Source organism: Phyllostomus discolor, chromosome 4, assembly GCF_004126475.2.
Source record: "Phyllostomus discolor isolate MPI-MPIP mPhyDis1 chromosome 4, mPhyDis1.pri.v3, whole genome shotgun sequence".
NCBI lineage: Eukaryota > Metazoa > Chordata > Mammalia > Chiroptera > Phyllostomidae > Phyllostomus > Phyllostomus discolor.
Window position 1 is genome coordinate 73,784,080 of NC_040906.2, and position 14,331 is coordinate 73,798,410.

Consider the following 14,331-nt stretch of genomic DNA (forward strand, 5'->3'; position numbering starts at 1 on the left):
AAGTTCAGGTAACATTTTTTGGCTAGCCAGCATTTCTCTGTGGGTGACACAGTGCATAGACTCACATTCAGAATTGACCTCTTTGACTCAAGCAGTGAAACCAGAAAGCCATTCAGTCATGGCGGCCACTCTATCCATGCATATGCTGACACAAAATGGTCAGTTCAGATTTCATGATATGTAATCATTTAAAGACTTGAATTAGAGATTACCTGACAGACTTCCTGCCAAGATGGAGGCATAGGTAGACACACTGTGCCTACTCACACAGCCAAAAGAAGAACAATTTAAAACAAACAAAAAAAACAACCAGAACTGACAGAAAGTTGAACTGTATGGAAGCCCATCAACCAAGGAGTTAAAGAAGACACATCCATCCAGATTGGTAGTAGGGGTGGAGATAGGCAGCTCCGGGAAGAGGACTTGCAATAAGGCAGTGGCTGGTGGACCCAGTGAGGGGGCAGATTGTGGAGCAGAGCACACAAAAGTGCAACTGGCCAGCAAGGCAGTAGCAGGTGACCTGGTGAGGCAGTGGATTGCAGACTAGGTGGTCCCACATTTGTGTGCAGAGAAACTTGGAGAAACTACTGGGGAGCAGGATGAACTGTGCAACTCAGGGCCCCAGCTCGAGGAAATAAAGCCTCAAACTACTGATTGAAAACACCTATGGGGGTTGAGGCAGCAGCAGTAGAAATTCTCAACCTCACAGGAGAGTTTGTTGGAGAGATCCACAGGGTCTGAGAACACACACAAACCCACCCACCAGGGAATCAGAACTGGAATGGCCCAAATTTCTTGTAGGAAGGAGAGGAAGTAACTGAAGTCCAGCAGAGAGTGAAGCAAGTGCCACTGTCCACTCTCTGACCCCTCCCCCACATACAGCATCAAAACACAGTGATCTGGGTTACCCCACCCAGGTGAATACCTGAGGCTCTGCCCCTCACTATGTAATAGGCATGTCAAGATAAAAAAATATGGCCCAAACGAAAGAATAGAGCAAAGCTTCAGAAAAAATAGAACTAAGCGATGAAGAGATAGCCAGCCTATCAGATGCACAGTTCAAAACACCGGTAATCCAGATGCTTACAAAATTGGTTGAATTTGGTTGCAAATTAGATGAAAATATAAAGGCTATGCTGAGTAAAATGAAGGAAAATGTACAGGAAACCAATAGTGATGGGAAGAAAACTGAGATTCAAATCAACGGTATGGACCAGAAGGAAGAAAGAAACATCCAACCAGAAAAGAATGAAGAAACAAGAATTTGAAAAAATGAGGAGTGGCTTAGGAACCTCCAGGACATCTGTAAATGTTCAAACATCCAAATTATAGGGGTACCAGAAGGAGAAGAAGAGCAACAAGTGGAAAATTTATTTGAACAAATAATAAAGGAGACCTTCCCCAATCTGGCAACGAAAATGGGCTTCCAGGAAGTACAGGAAGCTCAGAGAGTTCCAAAGAAGTTGGACCCAAGGAGGAACACACCAAGGCACATCATAATTTACATTATCCAAGATTAAAATGAAGGAGAGAATCCTAGAAGAACAAGAGAAAAGGAGACAGTCACCTACAAAAGAGTTCCCATCAGACTGTCAGCTGATTTCTCAAAAGAGACCTAACAGGCAAGAAGTCTGGAAAAAAATATTCCAAGTCATGAAAGGCAAGGATCCAAGGTTGCTCTATCCAGCAAAGCTTTCATTTAGAATGGAAGGGCAGATAAAGTGCTTCTCAGATAAGGTCAAGTGAAAGAAGTTCATCATCGCCAAGCCCTTATTATATGAGATGTTAAAGGGACTTATCTAAAAAAAAGAAGATAAAAAATATGAACAGTAAAATGACAAGAAACACAACTATCAACAACTGAACCTAAAAAAAACCAAAAACAAAGATTAAGCAAAAAACTAAAACAGGAATAGAACTAGAGAAATGTAGATCATATCCAGGGTTTTCAGTGGGGAGGGGGAGGGGAGGAATGGGGGAGAAAAGTACAAGGAATAAGAAGCATAAATGGTAGGCATAAAATAGACAAGGGGAGGTTAAGAATACTATAGAAAACAGAGAAGCCAAAGAACTTATATGTACCACCCATGCACATGAACTAAGGGGGTAGGGGGAGTACTGGAGGGTTAGGGATTGCAGGGCAGAGAAGGGATAAAGGGGAGAAAAAAATTGGGAAAACTGTAATAGCATAATCAATAAAATTTACTTTTAAAAAAGACTTGAATTGTTCTGCAGCTATGATGTTGGTCGGCAACAAAAGTGCACATAACATATCTTCATGCACATCTTCCTAAAAAATACATTGCACCAAAACAAGCATTGTTGCCTTGTTGTCAACATCAGTAGACTTGTCAACCTGGATTACATACCATAGTGACTCACTAATCCTAACACATAATCCTCAATATCCTCTGCTATTTCATCAATTCATCTAGTTATGGTGCTAGCTGAAAGAGGAATATGTGCCACCTTTTGAACTGCAGCCTCTCCTAAAAGTTCATGACAAATGGCCTTTGCAGCAGGAAAGACTAACTCTTCACCAATGGTAAAGGGCTTCTTAGCTTTAGTCATGCAGTTAGCAGCTAAGAATGATGCTCTCAGTACAGACACATTTGATGAAGTGGTGACCTTCAATAATTGCTTTCTGTTCTTCATGTTCACATTTTTTTCTTTTGAAAAACTCCAAAGGCTTGTCTTCTAATGCAGGGTGCTTGGTCTCCGTGTGGCAAAGCAGTTTTGAATGTTTCACAGTTTCATTGGGTAGCTGGTCGCCACATATTGTACAATACAGGCTTGGAGAATTTGAATCACCTGTTACAATGAACCCATAATTTAAGTAGAACTCTTGCTATTTTCTTTTAAATGCAACTTTCTTTTTGTTGGCAGTTTTAAAGTCTTTTGCTATCTCATCATCAGATCTTTCCCCCTTTTCAAAGAAGCTCTCCAGCAACATTTGTTTTTCACTCATTTTGGCTAGGGTTAGCTGTGGGCTTACCAAAACTGTGACTGAGCCAAGTGCACAGTGTGGAAAAGGGGCTCAGGTGGAAGCGGTAAATAAAATAATGGGCAGGCCATGTGCACAGACTAAAATAAGTGTCAGATTCTGACTTAAACCCTGCTACCTGATGCAGATGTACAATTGAAGTACATCAACTCACTTGCCACTGAGAAGCCTGTCACCAGAAGCATCTTAATTGTCATTTGCCACTCACTGATAGGGTTTTTATATGAGTCTGCAAACAATTGATTTATTATAGTCTCTGTGCAGTCAAACCTCTCTACTAATGATAATCTGTATTTGCAGTCACCCCCCAAGGCTAGTATCACCAACTCAGCTCCACCTCGGATCACCAGGCATTAGATTTTCATAAGAAGCCTGCAACCTAGATCCCTTGCGTGCACAGTTCACAGTAGGGTTGGTGTTCCTATGAGAATCTAATGCTGCCACTGATCTGACAGGAGGCAACACTCAGGTGGTAATGTGAGTCATGGGGAGGGGCTTCAAATAGAGATGAAGCTTTCCTCTCTCACCCACCACTCACCTCCTTCTGTGCAGCTTCCGTCCTAATAGGTCATGGAGCAGTACTGGTCCATGACTCGGGGAGGGGGACCTCTGCTGTAATCCAATAATTCCACCCTTAGGTACACACATGCACACATATGTACCAACATACATGCAGAAAAATAATCATAGCAGCTTTGTCCAGTACACACAAAAATAGGAAAGAAACCAAAGCTTGTTAACAAAAGAATAATCAAGTAACCTGCAGAGAAAAAAAGCAGAATTACTGTCACATACAACAACATAAAGACATAATGTCGTGGAAAAGAAGCCAGACACTGATAAACATGTACCTTAAGGTCTCACTTGTTTAAAATTTTTAAAAAAGTAGCAGGAAAAGTCTCTATAACAAAAGCCAGAATATTGGTTCATGTTTGGATGTCTAGTGTTTGAGAATAGGCCTAACAGAAGCTTTTGAATGCTTCACTACACAAAAACTTATTGAGCCTACACTTAAGTTTTTTGCACCTTAGTATATTTACTCAATAACTAATTAAAATATTTACAGAAAAACTTACCTAGTATTACTTAAAAATTGTATCACAACTACTTATGAATGATTATGAAGCTAATATATAGAGAAAAGAGCCAAAAATGCTTCTGAAGTATTATTTTATTCATATCTCACATTAAAATAAAAACTTAGGTGAATGTAGGTGACTAGAAATCAGAGGAAGTGGATTTGAGTCAATTCCTCTGCATGCTCATGATAAAATACAGCCTGTCATCTAACAATTTAGCATCAATTTTTTAATCTATAAAATGTTGCTTCAATTAAAAGTGTGTGGACAGCAGTATTTGAAGGTGACTTAGAAAGTGCTATTAAAAAGTGCTATAAGTTTCAAAATATTGTAACTTTTAAAACAACTTTTTTTTACAAATGATTACCATTGAAGGTAGGTATTTCATGTTACTGAAATGCTATTGTGTGCTTGAGAATACATAGAGGAGTAAGAAGCAGGTCAGGTGTTCTGGAGGTCATATGTAGGAGTTAAAATGAAGGAGGTATAACTGAGCAGTCTTTTGAGCAATTTCAATCTAGTTATACAATGGAGCAGGGGGCATTTTCATGGAGGACCATTTTATAGTTCTGCTATACCCATTTGGTCTGCAATGGAGCTATTTGTGCACAATTTTGTTCCCCTCTCTTCTGATTTCTTTTATACATATTCCATCTGTCTGCCCAGCTGCCCACCTTTTAACCTCATTATCATACCATTTTCTGCACCCTCTTCTTCCCTTCGCAGCAACTACCAAATCATTTTCATCCTACTTCCTAATCTTTCACAAGTTATCCACTTCTCCTCCTCCATTTTATTACTACCTAACTCAGACTGCCCTCAGCTTTCCTCCATTTTTATGTATAAATTCTTGACTGATGTTACAGCATCTATGAGAGTAGGCATGCTGTTGCCAAAGTCAGCTGGTTAAAACAGATCTGATTGCTTCTACATAAAAATTCTTCCATTTCCTGGGAAATGCCCTCAAGCTAAATACATATTCTTGAACATTGACTATTGTTCACTATTAGATCCATGTTGTCTGCTTTCAACGCTGATTCTCATACTCCTGTAACTCCATCACTTACCCCTCATTAAGAATTTTTCCTCAAGCCCACTAAGTAGCTTGTATTCTTGGAAAGCAATAATATGTAGATTTGGAGGTTTGTTCCATGTTTCCTATGCCTGAACTCTCTCCTCCTGCCCTCCATCCTCTCCTGCAGCTCTGCAAACAGATACATTCTCAGATTCAACATCATAACAGGAAGGCTTGTCAGGCAAAGCTGGGTTTGAAATCTCTCCTGTGTGGCTCTCATGGCAACTTGGCTTGTCATCAAACAGTCTTGAGATTGCCTGCTCAAGATAGAGTCTCTGACTAGAAAGCAGCCTCCTTAAGGTCCAAGCTCACATCCTATTTCTTGTGTCTCTGGTATCTGCAAGAGTACCACACACTTAGTAGGCATTTTATGACAATGTCTTCAATAAATAACTGACTATGAAGGTATCAAATTGGCTGTGCAGAGCCTGCTGGAAGTTCTGCTACTTTTTGCTCCACAAATAAATGTGGGACTTCCAACAGGATGGAGATGTGATTCAGAGGAAAACTATGAACTCACCAAAGAGAAAGGATAGTGTAGGAGAAATCATAGACCAGTGGAAGAGGGATGTGTGTGAATAGTTAAATGAAAAATGACTTTCTCAGGCACTCTAAACACAACAAGGTCCTCTGTCCTTACTGAACTGCATAGAGTTGTTCCAAATATTTTTTAAAATAAACTGATTAAAATATCAAAAAAGGATTAATGGAGGGCTTCTAACAATAAAAAAGTAGCTTGTGGAGACTGGCACTTAGGAAGATTATTGCATAACTATGTGGAAGGTGAGCTGCAATCACAGTGAAACTCAAAAAGACTTAACACATCTACAGTCACCACAAAGTAGGTAAAAGACACTCATAAGCCCAGAAACTTATCAGCTTATGGTAAAAAATAAGCCAAGGATGGACTATCTAGTTACTATATTAAGGTTGAATATTAATTTTTGCTAATAATTTTTAATTAGGCCTGGCTGTTGTGGTTCAGTGAATTGAGCACCTGACTGCAAACCAAAGAGTCACCAGTTTGATTCCCAGTCAGGGCACATGCCTAGATTGTGGGCCAGGTCCCCAGTAGGGGATGTGCAAGAGGCAACCACACACTGATGTTTCCTCCCTCTCTTCCACCATTCCCATCTGCCTAAAAATAAAGAAATAAAATCTTTTAAAAATTTTTAAAAAACAAAAAATAATTTAAATTAAAATTTTACTTTTAATGTTCTGTTAATGCTATAATAGTAATCTATACAAATGAGTATATTATTTCATGTAAGAAATTAATTTTGATATAACACCTGTTGTATCAGTCAAGACCAGATATGTTATATTGCAATAGCCAATAATCCCAACATTTCAGTGGCTTATATATTGAATGTTTTATACATGTTTTTTGCAGTCAGTAAGGAATACCAATTACTTTATTTACTCAAATACCCACACTACAAATACCTTTTCTTCACATGATCTTCCATGATTATCACTGAAGAAAGTATTCATGCACTTTCTCAGCTCTTCCGCTAGAAATGACCAATGTCACTGCCACTCATATTTCATTGACTAGAGCAAATCATGTGTGCATACTCAACTCCAAAAGGTATGGGGGAGTGAGGTCTTACCAAATGCATGCACAGAGAAATAACTAGAATATTTTTTGAACATCCCAAATGATAACTGTCAAAGGGTCACAACAAGTAGGACAATGAAAACTTTTATTTTTATGCCTTAATAAATAAAGTCACACTAGTAAGGTATGACAGATAAGGAAATTTAATCTCTGAGAAGTGAAATAAGATTCCAATTTGAAACAACCAGTAATTTGCAGAGTTATATCTAAATTTCAGTTTCAGACTCTTCTTTTAATTTATGGGCTCTCTATTTTGTTCTATTAATCTTTGTATCTTTTTTATGCCAGTACCATGTTGTTTTGGTTACTATAGCTTTATGTTATCATTTGATATTAGTATTATTCCCCTAACTTTGTTCTTCTTTCTCCGGATTGCTGTTGGTAATTAGAGTCTTTTTTGGTTCCATACAAAATCTTGAAATATTTGTCCTCATTCAGTGAAATATGTCATTGGTATCTTGAAAAGAATTTAATCCAACCCATAGATTACTTTGGATAGTATGGCCATTAATGGTGTTAATTTTTCCTATCTATGAACACGGTATGTGCTCCCACTTATTTGTATATTCATCTATTTCTTTCTTCAGTCTTATAATTTTCCATACACAAGTCTTACATCTTTGGTTAGATTCATTCCTAGATATTTTATTCTTTTTTGAAGTAACTGTGAATAAGATCGTTTTCTTAATTTCCCTTTCTGATAGTTCATTATTGTCATATAAAAATGCAACTGATTTCTGGATATTAATTTTGCTACTTAACTAAGTTCATTTATCAGTTCTAATAGTTTCTAGGTGGAATCTTTAGGGTTCTCTATGCACAATATCTTATTGCCTGCAAATAAAGACAGTTTTATTTCTTTCTTTACAATTTGGATGCCTTTTATGTCTTTTTCTTATCTGATTGCAATGGCTAGGACTTCCAATACTAAGAATAAGAGAGATGAAAGAAGACATCCCTGCCTTGTTCCCAATCTTAAGGGGAAGATGCTTGTAGTTTCGCCTGTTGAGTATGCTGCTGGCAATGGGTTCATTGTATATAGCCTTTATTATGTTTAGGTATGTTCCCTATATTCTCACTTTGTTGAGAGTTTTTATCATAAGTGGGTGCTAGATTTTATCAAATGTTTTTTCTGCATCTGTTTGTATGAACATGTGTTTTTTATCTTTCATTTTATTTATGTGGTATGTCACATTTATTGATTTGCAAATGTTGTACCAACATTGCATTTCTGGAATAAACTCCACCTGATCATGGTGTATGATCTTTTTGATGTGTTGTTATATTAATTCTGCTAATATTTTGTTGGAAGATTTTAGTATCTATATGAGTAGATAAAAAAATTACGGGATACTTACATAGTGGCTTACTACTTGGATGTAAAAAAGAAGAACATTTCATCCTTTGCAACAGTATGGATGGACTTGGAGAACATTATGCTAAATGAAGTAAGCAGGTCAGAGAAAGATAAATACCATATAGTTTAACTCATATGTGGAATCTAATGAACAAACTGAACTAACAAGCAAAATAGGGACAGACTCAGATGGAGAGCAGGCCGACAGCTCTGGGTGAGGGAGTTAGGGCATGGAGGGATTCAGCAAAAAGGAAAAAGGACTCATGGACAGCAGTGTGGTGATAACAGAGGGGAAGAGGATACAAAGGGGGTAAATGGTAATGGAAAACTACAACAAAAAATAAATGAAAAAGAAGCTTCCTTTAATTTTTTGTATAATCAAAATAATTAAAATAATTTTTACAAATAAAATGAAAAAGATGCCAGTGGACACATATAAGCTATTCAGAAAAGAAAAAATTAAAAGAAACAATATAAGAAAATCGTAGGAATGCAAATTAAAATAATACTTTTTTTCAAGTATTTGGCCAACATTGAAATTTTTTCAAAGACATAAAGAAATGACCTTTATAATTAACATCTAGGAGACACAATTTTATATTTTTGGTAATTATTGCATTAAATATCTTTAAAATATACATATGTCTTTGACTAGTATTTTCATTTCTAACAAATAATTGCAAGAAAATAATGGACAAGAAACACAAATGTATGTTAAAAAATAATAACTCACCATGGCACTATGATATAAAATCTGTCCAACGATGAGAATTTGACTAAATAAATTTTAGTACTTCCAAACTATGATTATGCAGTTACTTCAGAATATTAGGTGTTATTAGTACTTTCACATATTTAAAAAGGAATCTGTGAATGTTATATTTCTGTGGCTATCTATAATATTTTATCTTTTGTTTTGTCTTCCCCAGTACTCCTTCAGCACCAAACTATAAGAAAAAGAAATGTCTTGAAGGTTAGTTTTGTTTCATAGGTATACAATTGTCATTATATTTAAAAGAAATGTACTACCTTTTAGTGGGTATATTTTTTAATCAATATTAAAGAAAAGTTCATCTCCTTGCCCTTGCAAACAAATGTGCTCCAACCGTTTAGTTGAGATGAAGCAACCTTGTGACATGCGAAGAGTTTTAACTAAAGGAGTGACATAAAAACAATCAAATCATATTTGACTCATGTTCTTCATCATCACTGGAGTGTAGCCTCAGCATTTTCCCAAGATCATTATTATTAATCCCTAAGCTGAAACAGCAAGTCAATCATCTCCTTGAGCGCTGATTTAGGAACAACTATTCTCAGGATTCTAATTTCATAATTTCAGGAGTAAGAGATAGGATTACACAACCTCAAAAAATGTGTTCCACATTTAAAAAAAATAATAATACCACATACTGAGATATCCACACTTGCTATACCCTCTTTTTATTTCAAAAAGCTTGTAAGAGATTTAACTGTGATACTTAATCAATCACAATTTGCTAATGATATATAAAAGTGGCAGATTCAAGTGCACTTTAGATCATTTGAAAAGCCTTTTATTTTTCATGTGCTCCTTTTGTCTGCTGTAGAATAACCTTTAAAACTTTGTCTCAACCCTCTCTACAGTAAAAAGACAGAGGCTAATCACAAATGGGAACTGATTGCTGTTCACCAAACTTGAAATAAAATTCAGGTCCAAAGACTTCATATTCAGACAAGATGGAGACCTCTTATCTCATATCGAAGTGATTGCTGCTTCACTCCCCACCCTCTGATATTCATTACCATATTAAGGATATTTTTACAGAAAGGGGAAGGAACTGTAGATTTAAATTTGATAGCCATTTTATTTCTACTAAATGTTTCTTTATTTTTTGTTTGTTTTACCTGATTTTATAGATTTCCAGCTTGTTTCTTCTTTCACTAACCTATCTTCCCTAAATTTCCTTAGAAATTATTGTCACTGTCATGATTTTTACTTGAAAATAATTTAAATTCCTGCATTGTTAATGAAAATGCCACTTAATTAGCAGTTGCTGGAGTTCTTGTCACTTTTTAGAAACACATATGTCCAGAACTCTCCACCCATTCTCCATGTCAGAGCTACACCTCAGATGCCTTCTGGGTTATTTCATGTCCATCATGATTTTTATTTGATCAGAAGTGTGTGTGTGAGTGTGTGTGTGTGTTATTTCAAACACATACATACTGTACTAGCAAAGTCATCCAGATTTTTGGCTCCTCTTGAACACCACCAAAAAGGCCAACATTCTTTCAGAGAATTTGCTTTTGTTCTGTAGCAACTACCCCCTTTAGCTAAGGCATGTGTGTGTGGCCGTGTTCCCTACCCAGCCCTCTTTATTAATGAATGTTTTCTTCCTAATTTCTATATCACATTCTTGTTTGTCCATCAGAATTTATATATTTAACAACTCATTTCATCAATGGTATTGAGAGTAACATGGTTACATTGTGTTTCTTTTACATACTAGGTTATGAGTTTATTATGAAAAGCATATGACTGAGAAAGAGCTAGATGGAAAAGATGCAAAAGGCAGGGGACATGGGAAGGGTGCAGAGCTCCCATGTCCTCTGAGAGTCTTCCTGAATCTCTCTCTGTGTTCACCAACTCTGAAACCATCTTAACTCCACCCTTTTTTCAGGATAAATTATGCTGAAATAAAAATTTTAGTATATCCAGAGCTGATAATTCTTGAACAATAATTTTAGAGATATTTAACAGTTCATGCAAATCAGTTCTGTATGTCTGTTGTAACTTTAATATACAGTTGTAATGTGATTAATATATACATTTGGGACGTAAATTTATACAAGAGCATTTTAATGTTTCTATTGACATATCCTGTAACTGTCGGAGGTTGTACAAGACAAAAATGGCTTCATGACTTGTCTATATTTAAAAATTTCAAAACACCTATTTATATATTTTATAGATGCCACTTGAATAATAAGGATACAAATAGTGAACATTTAGTAGAAATAAAATGGCTATCAAATTTAAATAACCTTAAAATTGCCTTCTTCATTATTAACTGATTGATTCAAAGTTTCACAGGGAAATAGTGTTCTTTTCTGTCAAATAGGGCCATTTTAAATTTAATTACTTTTAATTGTGTGGACATGTGCTTTGAAATGTTGCAGCAGTTTTTAAAGCCCAAGATTTGAATCTCTTTGAAAAATTCTAATGCCTCTCCGATATCCTTTATTAGAACACCAATGCATATGCTTTTATTTGTTAATAACGCACAGACAACGGTCAGTGCCTAAGCAGTGATGTTGTCTGCAATAGTTCTCAGGCCAAATCTTTGCTCTCAGTGAGATGCTGCAGGCAAAAGCTCCCAGTCTTTGCTCTGCCCCATTTAAAGATCTCCTTTCATGGCACCTGCAACCTCTGCTGCTGTTGCTAAAGTGCTTGCCTTTGCCTCAGCTAATTCTGACCTATGTCCTCCCCTAGCCACCCCCCGGAGAAAATAAAGAGCCTGGACCACCCAGAGAGCGCACCTACACCCTGGGATCCAAAACAATTGCTTGACACATTATATTCCCCACAGTCTTCTTTTAAACTCTTTATGTCAGAGTTGAATCATGCATTCAGTTGGGCAAGCCTGCAGTCCAAGGCTTGATTCTTCTTCTCTTAGTTAACCTCTGTATAAATACCTAAGTTTTCTTAAGTCCCATTTTACTCTCAGTGCCACCAGCATATGACACAATTGACCACGTGTATTTTTCTCCTATTTTGATCTCTTATTTATTAGCACACAGTTCACATATGAGGACATGTATTTTATCATTACCCACCTCACTTGTTTTGTCAAGATTAGACTGTTGTTTTGACTAGACTGTTATTTTTTCTCTCACTCCTCAATCTCCTTTGTAGTTCTCTTCTTCTAATCTATTAATGTTGGAGTTCCCTACAGCTCAGCCCTCAACCCTCTCTTTTCTTTGTGTCCGTATCCACCCCGTTGATGATCTCAACCATTCTTATAGTTTTAAATATTATCTTTATGCTGATGACCATCACATTATGTCTCAAGACAAAGCATTTTTCCATAGTCCAGATGCATACATCTATCTCCAGTTGGACATTCAGCAGACATCACAACTTAACATGTCCAAAACTAAACTTCTGATCACTCCCAAAACCTGCTCCAAGCTCACCTTTCCTATTTCACTCCATTGTCACTCCTTTTGTCCTACTGCCCAGTCAAAAGGAATCTTCCTCACACACTTAATATCCAGTCTGTCAGGAAATCATATTACCTTAAAATATAAAATAAATCCTGTTTCTCACCACTTCTCATACCTTCATTTCTACAACCCAGGTGCAGCCACCATTGTCTCTTTCCAGAATTCCTGCCACAGTCTTAAAAAAAATATCCCAGTTTATCCTCATCCCTCTACAAGCTAGTTTTCATAAACCAGTCTGCATGAAATATTTAAACATGGAAGTTCAATCATAACATCACCTGCCCAAAGCCCTTACTCAGTGGAAAGCTAATGGACTTAAACAGTCTACAAGACCAAAATGATCTACAAAGCCTCAGTGGTCTACAAGGTTTTATTGACACTCTGACATTTCTGGTTTTAATATTACTCTAACATGTTAGGTGTATTTCTCCTGCCTCAGGGCCTTTGGGCTGTCATGCCCCCTCTCCCTGCTGTGCTGTTCCCCTAGGTTTAACAAGCCTCATTCTCACACTTTTTTCAAGCCTTCTTCAAGCAGTCTGTTCTCTGGGGCACCAGGTTTTTCACTGATTTTAATTTGCAATCCCGGTATCACAGGCTCCCTTCTGCAGTCCTAATACGTGAAGTTAAGTGTGACAATGACAAGCTCTTCACCTGATATTACCCCTGGAAGTCCAAACGGAGCCTCTTTTGGTAAGTAGCCTCTCCAAGATCAGACACAACAAATACTGTGTTTTCAATGGTCTCCCCATGAATCTCTAGGAATCTCTTTACAGTGGGAAGAGCTATATCTGTTACATCCTCTAAAGGGTAATCTCATTTTGCCAGATTGATAATACAGGATCTGACAGAAGACACTGACTGCTCTTTAACTCAATGAAGCACGTGTCCATGTCTGTAGCAGCTGTATATGGGATTCTTAGCTGCAGCAAGATACTCCTGTACTCAGATCCCACTGTGTAGAATGATGAACCATGAAGTTAAATCAAATCATTTTATCAATGTTGCTTCACCTGTCTGGCAATCTTTAAGCTTCTGGAAGCATCCCCTTTCAAATCAGGCCCTGCAAACATGAAGACACTTTCTGGCATGTGACTCTAACAGGTGAGACTTTCATTGCTGGTATTCACAATGGCTGAACAGTAATGGCATATTTCCTTCCCAAAGGACCACTTTTCCATGGACACCACAATTATATATATTTTAAAAAGTGATACAATAGTGTCAGCCTGAAATGTTTCAGCTACAGTAGTAGAAGTATTTATTTTGTCTTCACACAAGTTGCCCCAGTTCAGTAGTGTATCTAAATCCACAAACTGTGAACATGAACCCAAGATATCCATGAAATGGGAACTTCAGCTTGTCTTTTCCCAAATTCCTTAGCAATTCATTTCTACCTGGAGCCTTTAGAGTGCTCATGCAGTCCCATCCAGGTGGCAGGTGGTGGGAGGATGGTTAATCAACTCATGGAAAACAGGGAACAATGTCCATCCAAATGCCTATTACATAACAAAATCTGTTATTTTCATTGTTTTTCTTCTCACTTAACAATCTGTAGTTAAACATATGGTTGTACTTCACATACTATATTATAATTGTTTATTTGTCAGAAGCCCTGACTAAACTGTAAGTTCCTTGAGGGCAAGGAATGTATGAGATCACATTCATTCCCTTAGAATTGGCAAATGAATGGATTGATTGACTGAAGTCCATATAAATCAGTTATAGGATTCTACATTACTGGAAAATTTCATTTTTGGATGGATAATGATTCAGAAAGTTGTTATAAAGGGAATTAGATCAAATACTCAATAGATATCCACCCCATGCTTGCATCTGTTAAGAATAACAGTGCTACACATCAAAATATGTTTCACAGCATTGACACTAAAGCTTTGCAAGAGCCTCAATTATCAAAAATAATGTATTATTTTCAGGATACTATACATATTAAGTTGGAAAAATAAACTGACATCTTTTAAGAAATCTCTT

At 36.9% G+C, this 14,331-nt stretch overlaps 1 pseudogene; it reads right to left on the minus strand.

Annotated features, from left to right (window-relative positions):
• Nucleotides 1-12,847: 12,847 nt before the first annotated feature.
• Nucleotides 12,848-13,682, minus strand: LOC114494865 (annotated as a pseudogene).
• Between the last annotated feature and the right edge of the window lie 649 nt (nucleotides 13,683-14,331).